A 19,584-nucleotide genomic window follows, 5' to 3' on the forward strand; every position below is an offset into this window, starting at 1 on the left:
GTTTGTTGTCTTTTTAATAATAGTTGTTCTAATGAGATTAAGATGGTACCCCGTTGTGGTTCTGATTTGCATTTCTCTGATGACTTGTGATGCTGAGCATTTTTCATATACTTATTAACCATTGGTATATCTTCTCTTGAAAAATATCTATTCATATCCTTTGCCCACATTTTAATGAGATTATTTGTGTTTTTTCCTCCTACTTTTGAATTTTTCCTTTTATATTCTGCATATGAATTCCCTGTTTGATGAATAGTTTTCAAATATTTTCTCCTATTCAGCAGGTAATGTTACTCTTCACTCTTAATTATTTCCTTTGATGTGCAGGAGATTTGTAGTTTAATATAGTCTTATTTCTCTATTTTCATTTTTGACGTCTTAGCAATAAACTCTTTGCCTAGACTGATATCCAGAAGCATTTTCCCTATGTTTCCTTGTAGTAATTTCATAGCTTTGGGTCTTATGTTTCAGTCTTTAATCCATCTTGATTTGATTTTTGTATGTGATGATATGGGTTCAGTTTCATTTTTCCGCATATGGATATTCAATTTTCCCAGTGCCATTTATTCAAGAGGGTGTTTTTCCCCAATGTGTGTTTTTGGTACATTTGTAGAAATCAGTTGGCTATAAATATGTGGATTTATTTCTGAATTCTCTATTCTGTTATTGTGTTCCATTGTTCTCTGTGTTTGTTTTTATACCTATACCATGCTGGGTTATTTGTTTGTATTTTGTTTTGTTGTTTACTATGACCTTTTAATAGATTTTAAAATAAGTTCAAGTAGTGTGATGCCTTTAGCTTTGTTCTTATTGCTCAGGACTTCTTTGGCTATGCAAGCTCTTTAGTGGTTCCATGAAAATGTAAGATTATTTTTCTATTTCTATGAAAACTGACATTGATATTTTGATAGGACTCGGGTTGAATCTGTCTGTTGTTTTTGGTAGTATGGTCATTTCAATGCTATTAAATCACGTGATCAATGATCACAGTATGTCCTTCCATTTGTTTGTGTCTCCTTCAATTTCTTTCATCAGAGTTTTGTAGTTTTCCTTGTAGAGGAAAACTTTCACCTCTTTGGTTAAACTTATTTCCAATTTTTTTTTCTTCCTTTTTTTTTTTTTTTTTTTTTTTTGAGCTATTGCAAATGGAATTGCCTTCTTGATTTCCTTCCCAGCTATTTTGTTATTGGTGTATAGAAATGCTACCAATTTTTACATGTTGATATTTTATCCTGTAGCCTTACTGCATTTATTAATCATATATAAGGGTTTTTTGGCAGAGTCTTTAGGTTTTTCTACATGTATTATCTTATCATCAGCAAAGAAGTACAATTTGATTTCTTATTTTCCAAATTAGATGCCTTTTATTTCTTTCCTTTGTTTGATTGCTGTGGCTAGGACTTCCAGTGCCATGTTAAATAGGAGTGATAAAAGCAAACATCTTTGTCCTGTTCCAGTTCTTAGGGGAGAATTTCATCTTTTTCCTGTTCAGTATATGGCTTTGTCACATGAAGCTTTATTACCATGAGATACGTTCTTTCTGTAAGTAGGTTGTTGTTTTTATCATGATGAGTTGTTGAACTTTATCAATTGCTTTTTCTGTGTCTATTGAGATGATCATTTGATTTTTGTCACTCATTCTGTTCACATGATGTATCACATTTATTGATTTGCATATGTTGAATCATTCTTGCGTTTATGGGATAAACTATATTTGATCACATATTTTTTAATGTGCTGTTGAATTTGGTTCACTAGTATTTCATTGAAAATTTTTGCATGTATATTTGTTAGAGATATTGGCCTGTAGTTTTATTTTTTGTTGTGCCCTTGTTTGGTTTTTGTGTCAGGGTACTGCTTGCCTAGTACCATCAGTTAGGAAGAATTCCCTCCTCTTCAATTTTTTTAGAATAGCTTGTGAAGAATTGGTAGTAGTTCTTCTTTGGAAATATGGGGGAATTTTTTGAATTTGCCTTTACAGGGAGGGATTTTTTTCCTAAAATCTATGTATGTGTTGGTTGGGTAGGCCTCTGGCTTTGATTCTGGGTGTGTGCAGTAGTGTAGCTTCTATATGATTTCTTTGGCTATAAACAGTACTAGTAGTGTTTGTGCTTTCCTCGATTTCCTAGGGTGCAGTTGTGAGTGAAAGTGTTGTGAAGTTTTGCTGAGGACTGGAATGCCAGGTGGGCCAGGCTTTGGGCCTTAATAGGGGCAGCTGTGGCAGATGCTGGCTCTGGTATTAGTGGGGAAAGTGTGGCTGGTTCTTGGGCATCCAGGTGGCTTTTTCATGTACTGGGAATGGCAGCAATGGTCCAGGTAGGTGGGCAGGTTCTTGAGCCCCCGGGCAGTGGGTGTGGCATGGGTGATAGCAATAGCAGTGCTGGAACAACCTTCTGGGATCCAAGCTTTTGTATTTGTGTTGATGTTGGCTACAATGGGCTTGGTAGGCCAGTCCCCAGACCCACAACTGGCATGGATGGGTGCCACTTGTGGTGGTAGCAGCATGTTTAGTGGGCCTGACCTCAGACCTCACAAGAAGTGCTCAGGTGCCAACAGTGGTTTATTGGGTTGGGCAATCCTCAGGGCCCTGGACTGAGTGCTCAGGTAATGGGGTGAGAGTGTCACCGAGCTAGTCAGACCTACCCTCTGGCCTCCCAGTGATGTATACCATCAGTGGTTGTGGTAGGCAGGGGCTAGGTGATCCCCAGACCATCTGAAAAATGCTCCTGTGAGGGCTGCTGTGATTGCATTGTGACCCTGCTACAGTGGAGGGTCGGGTTGCTTTCAATGGGAGCAGCCATATACAGGCAGCCAGGGGCGTGAGCTTCACTTCCACCTCAGTCCCACAGCAGCCCACTGTGGCAGCAGCTGCAGGTAGTTGCATTTGTCCTCAGGGCATTTGAGTATGCGGGGCTTCCCCTCTGCTGAGGGGTGCAACGTCAATGCTCATGGTTCCTGCAGTGGCTCTGGTGGCAGCAGCTGTGGGAAAGGAACGCTACAGAAGCTCCAGGGATGTTAAGATGCAGAGGCTATTGATCTGCACGACAGGACACAGTCCTGTGGAGGCTGGGCTCTCAAAATGGCACCATGCTGCAGCCGCTTGGGAGTAAGGTGTTTGTAGAAACCAGCATGAGCTCTTTCTCTGGATCGATTCCATTGCACGGTCTCCAGGCAACTCTCTATGTTACTCTTAGAGGCTGCAATTGTGAAGAAGCTCTATTATGACTAGGACTGTAGCAGTTTGTGGACAGGAATGTGGACCACTGTGGGTGTCTCACTTATTGTGTCCCAAAATTAAGGAACTTCTTCAGATTCCCAGCTGATCCCGGTCTGGAGTCAGTGGTAATTTTAATCCAGGAAGTAATACGACAAAAATTTTAATCTGACAGAAGATGCAGATGAAATGAAGAGGAGAAAAAAGGCAATTAAGAAGATCATAGTAATTTTAATAAAAAATGTATACATTATTATTATTTACAATTTTCTAAATAAACATGTTTTTTGATATCAGTCTTGTGGTATAAGAAGTCCATTGATTATTGACTTGATGTCAGAGACCATTATATGCTTATTTGCAGGATTAGGATGACAGTGGTTCCACCGGAGTTCAGGGGATGGTGGTAAAAGCATTAGTCCAAAGAAACACTAATATGGTAGAAAATGAGAAACATGGGGCCACAGTCATATTTAGGTCACTGTTAATTTTGCTGCTACTCTTAAACGAGGCTTGTGTGAAGTTTTCTTTTGTGTGCTTTTGTTTTTGATTTTTGGTAAACTATTTTCCAACACCAAAAATGGGAAACAGTTGCAGTTTTCTCTATCGGCTCAATACATTCTTCCTAGCTTTTCCCCTTCCATGACAACACAGCAGGTCTCTTTTTATGAAGATATGGCATGCAATTATTTCAATCAATTTCATTGATTTTTTTTATGTGGGCCCATATTAATGAGATATATCACTAGTTTGAAAACCTACTTGGTAGAATATTCGGATTCATTGTTTTGATTATTTCTGCCCCTTTGTTCCTTTGAATGTTCCTGCCCAGTTGTGACAGTAAGAAGTGGTCACTAAAATGAAATTCTATACAGGTTCCTTGTATTGTTATTAAGGGGTTGTATTAAAATAAATGTTTCTGAATGTGGCTGATTGTTCTTTTATAGCATGCACATTTATGACCACCTTGGGAACCCATAGCACTGCAACATATGTTTGCAGGGTCCTAAAAGCTTTCAGAAGGCCAGAATGACAGTAATTCAATGAAAGTCCATTATCAACATTTCAGAGCTTGTCATGTTGCCTTAATGACAAAAGAATGATTAATTTTACTTTCCTTTTTCTTCAATAGATGAAATGAGGAATCAGACATCCAACTGATCAGCTCATGTGTACTTACATGTAGTGGTGACATACAAACTTATTTATATAAAAGAATAGCAATTATTTCATTGATATGTATTATGATTGTATATTGATATAGGTTTATTACTTCAACTCAAATGTAAATGAATATTCTACTAAAAATTAATATCTAAATACATCAAGGGAGAATATAGTAATAATATGTATTAAAATGATACAAGAGACAGAATATAAATATGGGAGTGAAGGTATCTTGTTTCTGATAGTCATTATCCTTAAATATGCATATTTTGGGAAATTATTCAAGTTCCTAGAACAATGTAATTCTCAACTGTCAACAGGTGTGATTAAATAGGTCAACATGTTAAAATTATGTTACAGCAAATTAAATAATTAGGCTGAATTTAAATATTTATTAGGGAACAAATACAACTACTTATTGTATTTCACAACTGTTACATTAGTTGTGAATCTGTGTTTTAAATAAAAACATTAAAAATATTTCTTTACTGCAGAAATTCCCAGTGAGTTTAATATATTTAGATACTTCAGAAGTATTTGTTTATTGTGAATACCAAATAGGGTGGTTTTTATTTTTTAATTATTTATTATTATTATTATTGTTATTACTATTATTTTTTGAGACAAAGTCTTGCTCTATTGCCCAGGATGGAGTGCAGTGGTGTGATCTTGGCTCCTTACAACCTCCGCCTCCTGGGTTCAAGAGATTCTTCTGCCTCAGTCTCCTGACTAGCTGGGATTACAGGCTAATTTTTGTATTTTTAATAGAGATGGGGTTTCACCATGTTGGCCAGGCTGGTCTAGAACTCCTGACCTCAGGTGATCTGCCCACCTTGGCCTCCCAAAGTGCTGGGATTATAGGCATGAGCCACTGTGCCTGGCCAGGGTGATTTTTACATGGGTTATAACATCAGTATAACTTCACAAACTTATTTGATTATTCTACAATGTGTGACCTGTTTTGGTGTACACTCTAGAAAATATCAGACTAGACCATACTCTTACATTTTACATTTAAACAATACTGTAAAATCTTTAATACTGTTTTCTGTCTGCCCAATAAAGAAGGCTTTCAAGTGATATGCATTTCTCAAGGGGATCGGTCCAGTCTCTGAGTATTTCAAAGTATTTTTTTCCAGCAAGTTATGAGTGAAGATCAGGTTGACTAATCAAAGCTTAATGTATTTAAACAGCAACAAAAAAAGAAAATAAAATGAAACAAACAAAAAAATCAGAATGTTAAAGTAAGTGTACTACATCATTTATTATAATAATACCACTTAAGAGCTTCCAGTAATGATTTTGAGAATATTCTTTATATTACTTTAATTTGACTTTAGTTTCTCTTTTCATTTTATTGACAATTTGTGTCCTTATTTCTTTATATTTCTTGTTAACTTAATTTCAGTGTTCTATGATTAAAACTGACCTTACGGTTCAATATTAGTGTGTTACAGTGGGTAGCCAGTCAGACATGAGCAGGGCAGGAGAAGGTCCCCAGAGCCCACAAGGAAAGTCAGGTGACCATCAGGTGATGTTCAGGAAGTTGTTACACTGCCTTTCTAAATAGTAATTGGTTGTAGCCAACACCAGAGAAACGCAGTCTCCCATTAGATAGAAAAAACCTGAAACTGGTGATCTCAGGGAGTAGGTGAGTGGGTTCACACATGTGCACTAAGAGGCTAAATGGTGTATTTTTACTGGCATATGACCTTTCAGGGGCATTCCACTCGGAAAGGGAAGAACGTCTCAGGTGAGCTTGCATACACCTCCAGTAAACACAGTGCGCATGCTCCCCTCCCAAGCATTAGCAGGCCATTGTAAATGCAAACAACCCACCCCAAGGGAAGAATCAGGGAGAAGGGATGCAAGAGGTCAAAAGCAGGTCAGCTAATAAAACCCAAAGTCGAAGGCCAAACGGGGCACTTGACCTCCAAGATGCCCACTTGGTCTTCTCTTCCAAGTGTACTTTACTTTCTTTCCATTCCTGCTCTAAAACCTTTTAATAAATTTCCACTCCTGCTCTAAAACTTGCCTTCGTATCTTTTTCTGCCTTATGTCCCTCAGTCAAATTCTTTCTTCTAAGGAGGCAAGAATTGAGGTTGCTGCAGACCCGTATGGATGTGCCACCAGTAACTTGAATAACTTCCACTGCTAACAAGTGAGCATCTAATTCTACAACTTTAGATGACACACTCATAGATACCTTCCCTGTCACAGCAGATTAGGTAAGGCCCTTTGCTTATATGATCCTATATCACCCTCATTGGTCATCACATACAAATACATACACACGTAAAGTTTATGTGTGTGTGTTTGTGATCACTTAGTTAATTTTGGTTATTTGATTAATTTATTCCCCTTACCCTGATCTCAGATTATAAACCATATGAGGGCAAACTTTAGTCTGCTTGACTCAATACTATTTTTGTGAGGTCTAGCACCATGCCTTACCCGTAGTAATTGCTAAACAAACAGAAGTTGAATGCTGAATTTCAAAGACACTTAGGTAGTAGACTTCAATAAATACAGATTCACTCTTGGAAAGAATTGCTCAAATTTATCATATAGATAGAAGCTATCCCTCTCTTACTTATTTTAATGAATAAATTTAGTTTAAAAATGTTGATCTTTATGCAAATAAAGTCGTTCCTTCAAAAATAATGTTTTAAAACATAATTAACCATTCTTACCTCAGATGAGAAATAAGTATATGAGAAAAGTATGGAATTAGAGAGACTAGGGACAGGAGGCAGGAGGCAGGAAAATGATAAATAATGGATATTTATCCTTAAATAAACTCTACCACCAAATTTTTGTGTCTGAATCTGGCTCTGGGTTCATAATTCTCTAACAATTATCTATTTTAAAAAACCTCAAATATATTTTCTTGTTATTTTATTTTAAAAGTGGGCAACGTCGTCATTACTTTTAATGACAGTATGTTTTCTAAGAGCAGCTAAGTCACTTTCTTGATGATGGCAAATCAATAGGAAACAGGAAGTCAACTAAGGTCTCAGAACACCTTCATTCAATTAGTGAGGATTCTACCCAGATTCATTATAAAAGAAATGGCCAAAATATACACAGGAAAAATGTATCCTCATCTCTGTAGAACATAGTTTGTTTTTAAAGTGTAACCATTTTCATTAAATAAAACAAAAAATATAAGATAATTATGTTCCAAACCTTACCTCAGAGCAGTGTAAATGTTAAGCAGTTAAATGTATATTGTGAATCTGAAATTATAGTCCCCACAGTGACCATAACCCAGTTGTCAGGTGAATATGTAGGAGTTTGCGATATTTTATACAATGCAATGCTGTGTGCCATAAAACAAAATAATGTTGCTTACCAGTGGCTTTCAGAGTTATTTTAGTTTGCAAGTTTAAAGTTTATACCACCATTGTCTGAAATAATTTGTTTTTAGTAATAAATTCAGTTATATTTTGTTGTATGATCATAATTTTTTGCCATTAAACTGCCCAATGAGAAGGATAAGATAAACAAGTAGAATAGGTCATATGTTCCTACTAATTTTTTTATTGAAATTAATGTTTTATTACTCTCTAGCTTACTGCCAAAACAAAACCCGAGTTTAATTTCATATGGTGCACCTATAATGTGCAAGCCATTGTGCTACTTACTATAGGAAATGAAAAGATGAATGCATCACAAATGTGGCTGTCTTAGGAACTCATGCTCTGGGAATTATAATCAAGTAGCCGAATAAGATGGTTACACATCTAAAACAAGGGAATCTTGGATAAGGGTCTTAAGAAAGCTATAAAGGAAGCCATGATCACATCTACTTAGGGGCTCAGAAAAAGCTAGATTTAGAGGGTAGGTTGATCTGAGTATATAAGGATTAGTAAAATTTCATCTAAATGCTTAACAGATATATTACCTCACTCTAGCACTGCAGCAACATGTGCATAGATCTGGAAAACAGTGTTTAACAATGGAGTGGCTCTTGTCAGGAGTGTTTGTGTATCACTTTGACTTCTATGGAATAAGATTTTAACAGGTTTCTAGAAAAAAATATGAAGCAATTTTGTGAGGGATGAATATTCAATATGGATAGAATTGCTGGTACACTATAATTTTTTTGTTTTTGTGTATATAATACACATATATATGATATATGTGAGTATTATGTTTATGTACATATATGTTTATATAAGATATAACATATCTATCTAGTTTGTGTTATACATTTTGTACATAATGTATTTTTGTATAGGAATATATGATGGAAATTACTTTTGTAGATCAAAACATATTAAAGCCTAATTTAACTTCAATATTTCTTCAAAAATCTTCTTTATAAAACAAATTGTTGTAAACAACCTCTTTCCCACAGAAACATTATTAAAATTAGAGGCTGATTCCAAAGACTTTGTATAAAATATCAATATAAAAAGCTAGATATTTAAAGAAAAAATGGATGTTTTTATAAAATTGAAGGTAATGAATGATGTCCTGGGTTCCAGAACATTGGTATGAGTGTGTTCCTTTATAAGGAATTTCAACTTACAAGAAGAAGAGTGACTATAAAAGTCTACTGAAGGAACATGCTCTCAAGAGAGTAACACTGAAGCACTGTATACGGGATGGCTTATACAACAGATATTTATTCTCACTATTCTGAAGCCCTGGTAGTCCAAGATTAAGGTGCTGGCCTACTGGGGTCTTCCCAGTGAAGGCTTGCTTCCTGGCTTTCAGAGTCCTACCTTTTGGCTCACGTGACAGAGCAGATTTCTCTCTTTCTCTTCAAATAAAGCCATGACTTTCTCCATGAGGGCCCTACCCTCATAACTTCAGCTAACCCTAAACTTCCCCAAGGCTTCATCACCAAATACCATCATATTGGAGGTCAGGGCTTTGTGTTAGGCCATTCTTGAGTTGCCATAAAGAAATATCTGAGACTGGGTAATTTATAGACCAAAGAGGTTTAATTGGATCATAATTCTACAGACTTTACAGGAAGCATGGTGCTAGCATCTGCTCAGCTTCTGGGGAACCCTCAGGAAGCTTACCATCATGCCAGAAGTTGAAGGAGAAGCAGGTGTCTTACATGGAAGGAGCAGGAGCAAGAGAAAGAGTCCCAGGGGTAGTGGGAAGTGCCTCACACTTTTAAATGACTAGATCTTGTGAGCACTCACTGTCAGAAAGATGGCACCCAGTAATGAAGGATCTGCCTCTGTCATCCAGAACCCTACCTCCAGGCCTCACCTCCAGCACTGGAGATTATAATTCAACATGAGATTTGGGTAGGGACAAATATCCAAACTGTATTAGGCTTCACATATAAATTTTGGAGTTCTATAACTTAGTCCATAGCAGAGGTAAAAGGTAGAAATTTTCTTCAAGTATCAGGAACTTTCCTAAAATATCTGGAGTGTTAAAAACTTAAAAAGTTCACCTTAAAAGAAAACTTGAGTAACAAAAGATAAAATTAAAGCATTTTTTTCTAGAGTCTAGAACAATAGCTATGATGACTGCTCTTAACTTTCTATTGGCCTTAATGTATCAAAATGTGACTAGGAAGTCCATTTTTAGCTGCTCTGCCCTTATATAAAAAATCTGTATATTTAACATTTAAAAAATAGTATCTCCAGTTGATTGCTGCAGGCAATTTAGATTAGCTTGCATCAAACTAAACCTCCAGTTGAGAATAGCTATGAAAGATAGCTTTTTTTTTTTTTTTTGCTAGTGAGGGCATTGGAAAACAACAATCTCATCCAGGAAGGAAAGAACTTGAGGGATCAGTATCCCTGGGAAAAAAGAAATCAAAGAGAAGTGCGTCTAACTTTCTGCATGCAAATATCTCTCTAGGCATTGGCCAAATGCTGTGTATGTGGAGGAGAAGAGCATAAAAGCAAAAAGAAACCACTTAATAAGGGGCTAAGAAGCTAAATAGAGTTGTTATTGTTGCTGTTGTACTTTTTAAATTTATTTTTTAATAATTGCATACTCCTTGACAGACAACACCTGAAATTCAGGGCTCAACAACAAAGAAGGGATTTTGCAAATATCACCAGTTCTCAGTGAGATACTTGACATGTCTATGGCTAAGGCATAATCCACTTAGAGACTTTGAAAATGTGTTCTGTGTTCTATTTCCTAAGTATGTGTATATCTAGAACATTAGAGCACCAGCAGTTCTATTCATATTACACTAAGAGTAATTTTTAAACTGTTTTCTAACAATTTAACCATTAGAACTCTGTTTACAAATGTCCCACTTCTCCATTAACACATTCAAGGAAAGCTCATACTTAACATAATTTATCACAACCACGTATATATTGCTGCTAGAATTTTCAAAATAATATGATTTGAGTACCAACAATATGTCAAAATACTTTAAATAATTGATAAAACTTTTATTCAACAAATATTCATGGCTGCCATAGTTTTCAATGGACTTCTAGATAGATTTTATCTATATGAATTCAGCAAATATAACTTTTGCAAATATAAGTGTTTGAATCTTTAAATGAAATAGTAAGTTTTAGTTACTTTTCAAACATGTATTCTGAAAAGAGCAATTTATCAATGGTGACACAGTGGTTGTTTAGTTCTTTTAATAAAAAGTAGATTTTTAAAGAATATTAGCAATTATTTCCTCGGATCATAATACTATGACCAGATTCATGGCAATATGAACTCTTCTTTAGATAATATAAAATGTCCAATTGTAGCACTAGAATCTAGTAGATATGATATGGTTTGGATTTGTGTCCTCATCCAAATCTCATGTTCAATTATAATCCCCAGTGTTGAAGGAGGGGCCTAGTGGGAGGTGATTGGATCATGGGGGTGAATTTCCCCCTTGCTGTTCTTATCATAGTGAGTGCTCTCAAGATCTGGTTGTTTAACAGTGTATAGCACCTCACTCCTCTCTCTTTTCCTCCTTCTTGGGCCATGTGAAATTGCCTGCTTTCCCTTGACATGCCTGCCTTCTGTCATGATTGTAAGTTTCCTAAAGCCTCCCCAGCCATGCTTCCTGTGCAGCCTGTGGAACCCTGAGCCAACTAAACCTCTCTGCTTTATAAATTACCCAGTCTGAAGTAGTTCTTTGTAACGATAAAAGAATGAAGTAATACAAGATATCAGGCAATTTTTGTTCTATTATTTACCTGTATAAATGCTTATTAAATATCTATAACACAAAACATATGCTTGGCATTATGAGGATACAAAATATATACATGATAACCCTCTTCTTCCAGCATGATTTATTGGTGTAAAATTTGTTCTCAGAATGACTCCAGAGATTTTTAAAAAATTATAATAAAACAGGACAAGAAGCTATTAAAAGATAAGTTGTTTATATTAAATCCTCACAAAATGCTTGTGAGATAGGTATTTTGCATGCCAATTTGAAAAAAAAAAATGTGTATCCTGAGACTTTATAGTAAGTAACAAAAACATTCACAAAGCTATTTGGTTGGAACACACCTAACTGTAACAACCTTACAACCTGATAAAGCAAATACAATAATATCAAAAATAAGATCATGATTTTATAAGGGTGAATATTTCTATTTGGTGCCTGTTGGATTTCTGCTAATACATTAAAGATTATTCCAATCTTCACTTCCATAATCAACCACACTCAGACAACCTAGGCTACAGAAATCTTAGCAAAGATCTGATTATCTTGAAAAAGCAGATAAACAGCTAGGCTGTCTTCATGACTTTCCCAATGTATGCAGATGCATTCAACAATGTACTTGTTAATTTAAATGAGAGAACCCTTCACTTAAATTAGAGTAACCCAGGAATATTATATGTGAGATATTATTGTAATTCATAGCAACACACACACACACACACACACACACACACACATCATTGTGAAATGAGTGAGTCTTAATGCCGGATTCGAGCTCTAAGTTCAAGTGTTTAATCAGTGATTATTTTCTTATTCTTATAATAAAATTAAAACTATGCAGAACAAAAGTTTCACTGCTTCATTGTAGCAAATCACAATGCAGAATCATAAGCTTAACCCAGTGTTGCATGAGAACGTCCCTCCTTTTCAAAATCAAATGATCTGTGACTCTCTTTGGAGGGTGAGAGACACAGTCACCAAGAGTAAGCTGCCTAACACATTTATTGTACCACTCATTGACATTTTTAAATAAATTAGTTCAGGGGTAATGACTCCCACTTAAAAATAATCTCTATGCTATAGAGAAATTTTCAAAAACAAATCAGTTATATCTGCCTTTTGTATTCTTATTAGAATCTTCAAATATGTATTCAAACTGTTTAGTGGTGATTTTTTTTCAGTTGCTTTCTCTGTGTAGAAAAATCCTCTCCTAAGTGTTTCAAAAACATAAAGACAGTGGAAATAAGAAACAGAAAAATGCAGAAAATGAATAAATTGGAACCAGAGTAAATTTTGGCAAGCATCTGACCAGAAAGGTCTTGACAGATAGAAAGTTTACTATATTTGACATTTAAACAACCAGTCAATATTTAAAGAGAATTATTTTCCTTGTTTTTGAAAAATTGATTTCAAGAGAAAATAAATTGTTAAGAAGAACTCCAGCTACCTGAAGTTCAAATCTATGTGCATTTCAAAGCCTTCTCAAGGAACACAGGTATCAGTTGCCCTCATACAGATAAAAAGTGTAACTACAGTAGAAATGAAAAATAATCATCTTGACTTTCAGGTGCAATGTAAATGTGAAAAAGTTTTGTTCTTATGGATAATTCTCAGAAGGAAACTAATGCCAACATTGTGAATTACTGTAGAATATATCTAGGTATCAGCAAAACAAAACAAACAAAATAAAAGCATTGATTCTTTTCTCACTAATAAAATAATCATTGACATGTGTGCAGTCGATATGGTTTATTGATAAGAAGCTATTATGTATACAATATTCTCCTTAAGAAAATTTTCTTGTTTAGATTTTACAGCAAAAGGAAAAACATTTTCTACTTTGTGATCCTAATGCTCAAGATGCATGGTGTTTCAAGGTAGCACTAAAAGAATCAGTAAAGACCAACTCAGAGAATTTTTTCCCCTCAACTACCTGAGTAACTTTTTGAGCTTCTAGGATATTCCAAATGATTTAAATAATGGAGACCTAATCTCTAAGAACTTTATGCACTTTAAAAATCACATTTTTTATGGAACAGTTGCTACACCTGTGCATAATCAGGTTTTTCACTTTCCTTTTTAGAAGTTCTCTCTACCTTTCCTCAAATATGCAAGTTCACCAGGTGTTTGGAATGTGAGTTTGGTAGCAGAGTTATGAAATCTTAATGGTGCTTTTCCCCTCTGTCGCTTTAAACTAACTTCATCTGTGTTATAACAGACTTGAGGGTAGTGCATTTGTCAGGTTCACAGTAAACTAAAATGTCATTCATTTACTTTAAACATCTCTATATTTTGTTTGAGCAAAAAGAAATGAAAAGACATAATTGTCCCTCAGCCACATGGTTTTAATTTTCATCTTAAAAAAAAAAATACTGTAGTCTGTTTGCTGTACTTTTATTTCCCCCATCATTAGCTCTCTCTGATTTTCCTTTTTATGTTCAATAGGGACATTTTAAAAACATTTTAAGAAGCAACACATTTAAAATGTATTTAAAAATATATCAAGTTCATAAACCAAAATTGGAGTGAACTTTTTAAGAGTGGTCCTAAAAAACAAAGTAACATTATCTATAAGGAATAGCCTTTTTTTGTTCAGATACCAATTTCCCTGTATCCCTTAGTCGACCAGCTAGAAATCATTAAAGAAGATGAATGGTACAGATAAGAAAGAACATGATCTACATATTTGTTCCAGTAATGGGAAAGACAGACAACACAAAAAGTGATTTAATGATACCTGAACGTTAATCTGTGTAAATTTTGTAAAAATATCTATGGTGAAAATACAATTAATAGAGAACTGAAGAAGAACATGATACCACTAGTTACATCCTTTGTCACCATTTAGTAGGAGTTTTGAATATTTATTCATTTCTTCCTTTATAAATGTCTGTTTAAAATATGCATCATCACATAAAAATATTTGAAGTAAGAAAATCTGGGGAAGGTAGGCAATGGTAGTTTACAGAAGGAAACCATGAAGAATAGATAAGTGTAGTGATACAGGAAGGTTTTGAAAAATCTTTGAGAGGAATTATGAGAAGCAAGGAGTTAAAATATTTATTCCAAAAGGATTTTCTGAGCATCGGTCAAGGTATGGTGTATATCAAGTATATGAAGGGATCCAAGTAAAAGTCTCAATCCTAATTATGAAGAAGCTGCTAACCCATTTGTGGTATAAGATAACAATAGCTTCAGAAAGCCCTAATGATGTGGATAAATCTCCCCGATACAATATCGAATGAGAGAAGCCAGATACAAAGAAATGACTTAGATAGCCGTGGTTTAATTAACATAAAAGCTTAAAATAGGCAAAATCAATCTTTCTTTAAGAAAGCTGGAAGAGTGGTTACCCTTGAAGGAGGTTGTTACAGAAGATGGCACAAGGAGGGTCCTGGGGTATTAGCTGTATTCTGTTTCTTGATCTGGGTATTGGGTTCAGAGTTATGTGTATTTTGAGAGAAATGATCAAGGTATATATTTATTATGTGCTAGGAGATTTTTGTTCTGTATATTGCATTTTTTAAAATGTATTAAGAAAATCAAAATTAGTTTGGGATTAAGCATCTCATTTAAAGGAATTTTTTAAAAGAACATTTTGAGCAAAGTATTAAAGTACTAAATGGTGAGGAAAGGCTGAAAGTTATTTTTGGTTGAAAAAGTAGAGAATTATTCCCTTAGAGGCAGGATATATGCACGCAACTTGAGTAATAACAACCATAAACATTGTAATAATGATAGTAACAGAAATGACAATTATTATTGTTATTTTTACTATTAGACACATCTAAGCAGTTTACCTCAATGAATTTAACCCTTACAATTATACTCTGCTATAGGTATTATATTTATGTCTATTTTAAACATACAAAAATTGAGATACAGAGTGAAGTAACTTGCCTTGGTAAAATAGGGTGGAAAAAATAACCATATACATTTAACAGAATAAACATAGATACTGTGAAATTATACAAGGTAGGATAAAAACCTGGAATGGTCAGGAGGCTATGTTCATATTTAAATAAGCATATCTTGAGATATGCTCTGATATGTCTCAGCTATATCGTGAGGCACTGAGTAACTTGTGTGGAAAACGGCTTCAAATTGTGTCTCTGGAGGCTGGAGGCTGGCATTCCTATCATCCGTTGGGTGAGTTTTGTCCTGGTGAGCTAGAAAGTCTTCAGCTAGAAAAGACAAAGGAAAATGCTTAATGTGGGAAGCTTTGAGGGTGTGAGGGGCTGTGCACAGCATCCTATTAACTCAAGTGGACCTAACTGTTAGGGTGAACTTTCAAGAGTGTCTGCTACAGTACCTCCCACCAATCCAGAGAAATCTCAGCACACATATTCTGTCCAATAGCATCATCCTTTCCTGGCTTGAAAAGCCCAGGAAATTGAAAGTAACTTCAGCCTGACCTGTTTCACCCAAATACTACTTAGGTCCTGCCCCTCCTTCCAAAATTCATCCCCGCAAATCGCTCAAGTTTCAACCATTTCTTATCCTTATGAAAAACAATGAAATACAAAAACAAACAAAAGTTTTGTAAACTCTCCTTTATGATATGTTATTTAAAATTCTGTTCTCAGTATTTCTTTCCCCTGCCAGGCAACAATATGAATAAATCCAGCTTGTTTATTTGACACAGATTTTCCAGGTGATATTTGTGGCAGAGTGAATGAGCCCAGGCCTTCCTCTCTCTCTCTCTCTCTCTCTCTGAAATATATTCCATTCTTTAAATTTGCTCTTTTTTTTTTTTCATTTGACCAACTGTAATTGTTGCAATTATTGTCTGTTATTGCCACTAACAATTTTATCATATGATCTCCTTATTCTTGTGTTCTTACCAGTTGGATTCCTAATATTTTATTATTCCTGTGTACAAATTCTTCATTTTAAATAATGCTACCATTTTATAATGCATTCAGCCTAGGTATACTTACTGTTTGCTTTTCATTTTTTTTCTTTACTATCTGATATAGAAAATTATTACTTTAATTTTGTTTTAGCTATCCATATGTCCTTTTGTTGTTTTGTTATGTCTAATTTTTTTCTAAAATTTAGAAACTTCTCTTTTCTTTTTTTTGCATATATGTAGTTTATTGTAGATTTTCACAGTTTTGTCAGTTTTTCATCAAACGTTTGACTATCTTTGATTTATAAAAATTGTATGAAATACTTAAATGCATTCTATCTTAAAAAATAGGTAACTATAGTGAGTTAAATGTTCAATTTTCCAGTGCCACTATCCTTAATGTTTCTGAAATATTACTATTTTCATAGGCAATCACAAAATTTTAATGTTTATTGTTTTCTAACATGTTATGAAATAATAGACATAGAGTTCTGCTTTTTGTTTATTTACCATAAATAAGCATATGTCTTACAGATTGTTCTCTCACTAGTTTTCTTACTTACAAAAAACACTTTGAAACTTATTCTGTGTCAATATGCAGAAATCTACCTTGTTTTTTGGCTTTCTGCAATTGTACAGATGCACCATAATTTATTAAACCCCATACTGATGATGGAAACATAGTTTTTAATAATTATTTTTACCTTTCTCAATAATTAAATTTTTAATGTATATTTCCATAGAACATAAATTTTGTAGGATAGATGTTTAGAAATTGAATTGCTAGGTCAACATATTTGAATATATGTAATTGAGTTTACTAGATACTGCTAAATTGTTCACTAAAACGGTGACTGGTATTATAAAATGTTATAACAATTTATAATCTCATTAGCAATGCAGAAGCATTTTTACTTCTTATGATTAATTTGTTAATATCTGGGTGAGAAATAATTGGCATCTCAATGTTGCTTTATTCAAATTTCCCTGAATAATTATGTTAGGTTATACTTTAACAAATGTAGTGGCCTATTTCATTGTTTACTCTGAGAGTAAGCTGTTTATCTTTTTTAAAAATGTTAATTGATTTGTAGGAGACTTTTCAACATTGAATATCATAGCACATAGAGAATTATTTATGTACCCACATGAATTATCTTTTCTGAAATTTTTGCATTTTGTATTTACACAGAAAGACTTCACACAAAACTCTCTTTCTAAATTATATTTCTTTCATTGAATATGTTTGGATATATCCTTTAATGTCTATATACATTTATGTATATTAAACCATACAGATAATTCTAAATGAATTGAAGGTAATTGTGAATCCATCTGGAATATTCTAAACAGCTTGAATAACTAATAGGACATTAATCGAATAACTTACAGTTTTTCTACTGGTTTGCAATTATACTTTTTTTTTTTTTTTTTTTGGAGACGGAGTTTTGATGTAGTGTAATGGCACAGTCTGGGCTCACTGCAACCTCTGCCTCCTGGGTTCAAGTGATTCTCCTGCCTCAGCCTCCCAAGTAGCTGGGATTACAGGCATGCGCCAGCACACCTGGCAAATTTTTTGTGTTTTTAGTAGAGATGGGTTTCTCCATGTTGGTCAGGCTGGTCTCAAACTCCCAACCTCAGGTGATCCAGCTGCCTCGGCTTCCCAAAGTGCTGAGATTACAGGCATGAGCCACTGCACCTGGCCTGTAGTTCTACCATTAGCATTAAGCAAAATATCAGACATAGAGAAGTTGGTTTGTAGGATTTTATTCTAGGTTCCTTTGTTTATTACAATTATTTGCACTTTAAATTCCTATATATAATTTCACAAAAATCTCTATTTAATTTTTAAATTTAATTCTGAGTACATAATAGTTGTATATACTTTTTAGGCATATATATGATGCTGGCATACATTGTGTAATGATCAAATCAAGGTAACTGGAGTATCCATCACCTCCAGCTTTTATCATTTCTTTGTGTTAGAAATATTCCAGTTCTACTCTTTTAGTTATTTTAAAATATACAATAAATTATTGTTATTACAGTTATCCTATTGTGCTACTGAATACTTGATATTCATTCTATTTAACTGTATTTTGCACCCATTAGTACAAGAGTACCCATTGTACCTTATCCCTACCCCTCCCTATTATACTTCCCAGACCCTGGTAACCATCACTCTACTCTCTGTCTCCAAGATATATATATATATATTTATATATATAACTCCCACATATAAGGGAGAACACAAAATATTTGTCTTTCTGTCTCTGGCTTATTTAACTTAAAATAATGTCCTTCAGTGTCATCCATGCTGTTGCAAAAGGCAAGCTTTCATTTTTTTACGGCTGAATAATTGTATATATGTACCACATTTTTTTATCTATTGATGAACACTTATGTTGCTTTCAAATATCTTGGCTATTGTAAATAGTGCTGCAATAAACATAAGAGTGCAGATATCTCTTTGACATTGTTTCCTTTATTTTGGTTATATACCCAGTGATGGGATTAACGAATAATATGTAAGTTCTATTTTAAGTTTTTTGAGGAATATCCATACTGTTTTCCATGGTGGTTGTACTAATGTACATTTCTACCAACAATGTAGGAGTCTGTCTCCATATCCTTGCTGGCATTCATTATTATCTGTCTTTTTGACAAAAGCCATTTCAGCTGAAATGCGGTATCTCTTTGTAGTTTTGATTTCTGTTCCTATGATGATTAGTGATGTTGAGAAATTTTTTATATACCTCTTGGCTATTTGTATATCTTCCTTTGATAAATGTCTATTTAGATCTTTTATTCATTTTTAAATTATTTGCTTTTTTCCTATTTAGTTGTTTGTTTGCCTTATATATTCTAGTTATTAATCCCTTGTCAGATAAGCAATTTGCAAATATTTTCTCCCATTCTGGGGGTTGTCACATCACTTTGTTAATTGCTTCCTTTGCCGTACAGAAGCGTTTCCAGATAATGTGAGCTCATGTGTCCATTTTTGCTTTGGTTGCCTGTGCTTTTGGGGGTCTTACTCAGGAAATATTTGCCAAGATCAATGTCCTGGAGTGTTTCCCCAAAATTTTCTAATGGTAATTTTATAGTTTCAAGTCTTAAATTTTTAATCAATTTTTATTTGGTTTTCATACACAGGGAGAGATAGGAGTCTAGTTTCATTCTTCTGCATATGGATATCCAGTTTTCCCAGCACCATTTACTGAAAAGATT

Source organism: Theropithecus gelada, chromosome 5 (assembly GCF_003255815.1).
Source record: "Theropithecus gelada isolate Dixy chromosome 5, Tgel_1.0, whole genome shotgun sequence".
Taxonomy (NCBI): domain Eukaryota; kingdom Metazoa; phylum Chordata; class Mammalia; order Primates; family Cercopithecidae; genus Theropithecus; species Theropithecus gelada.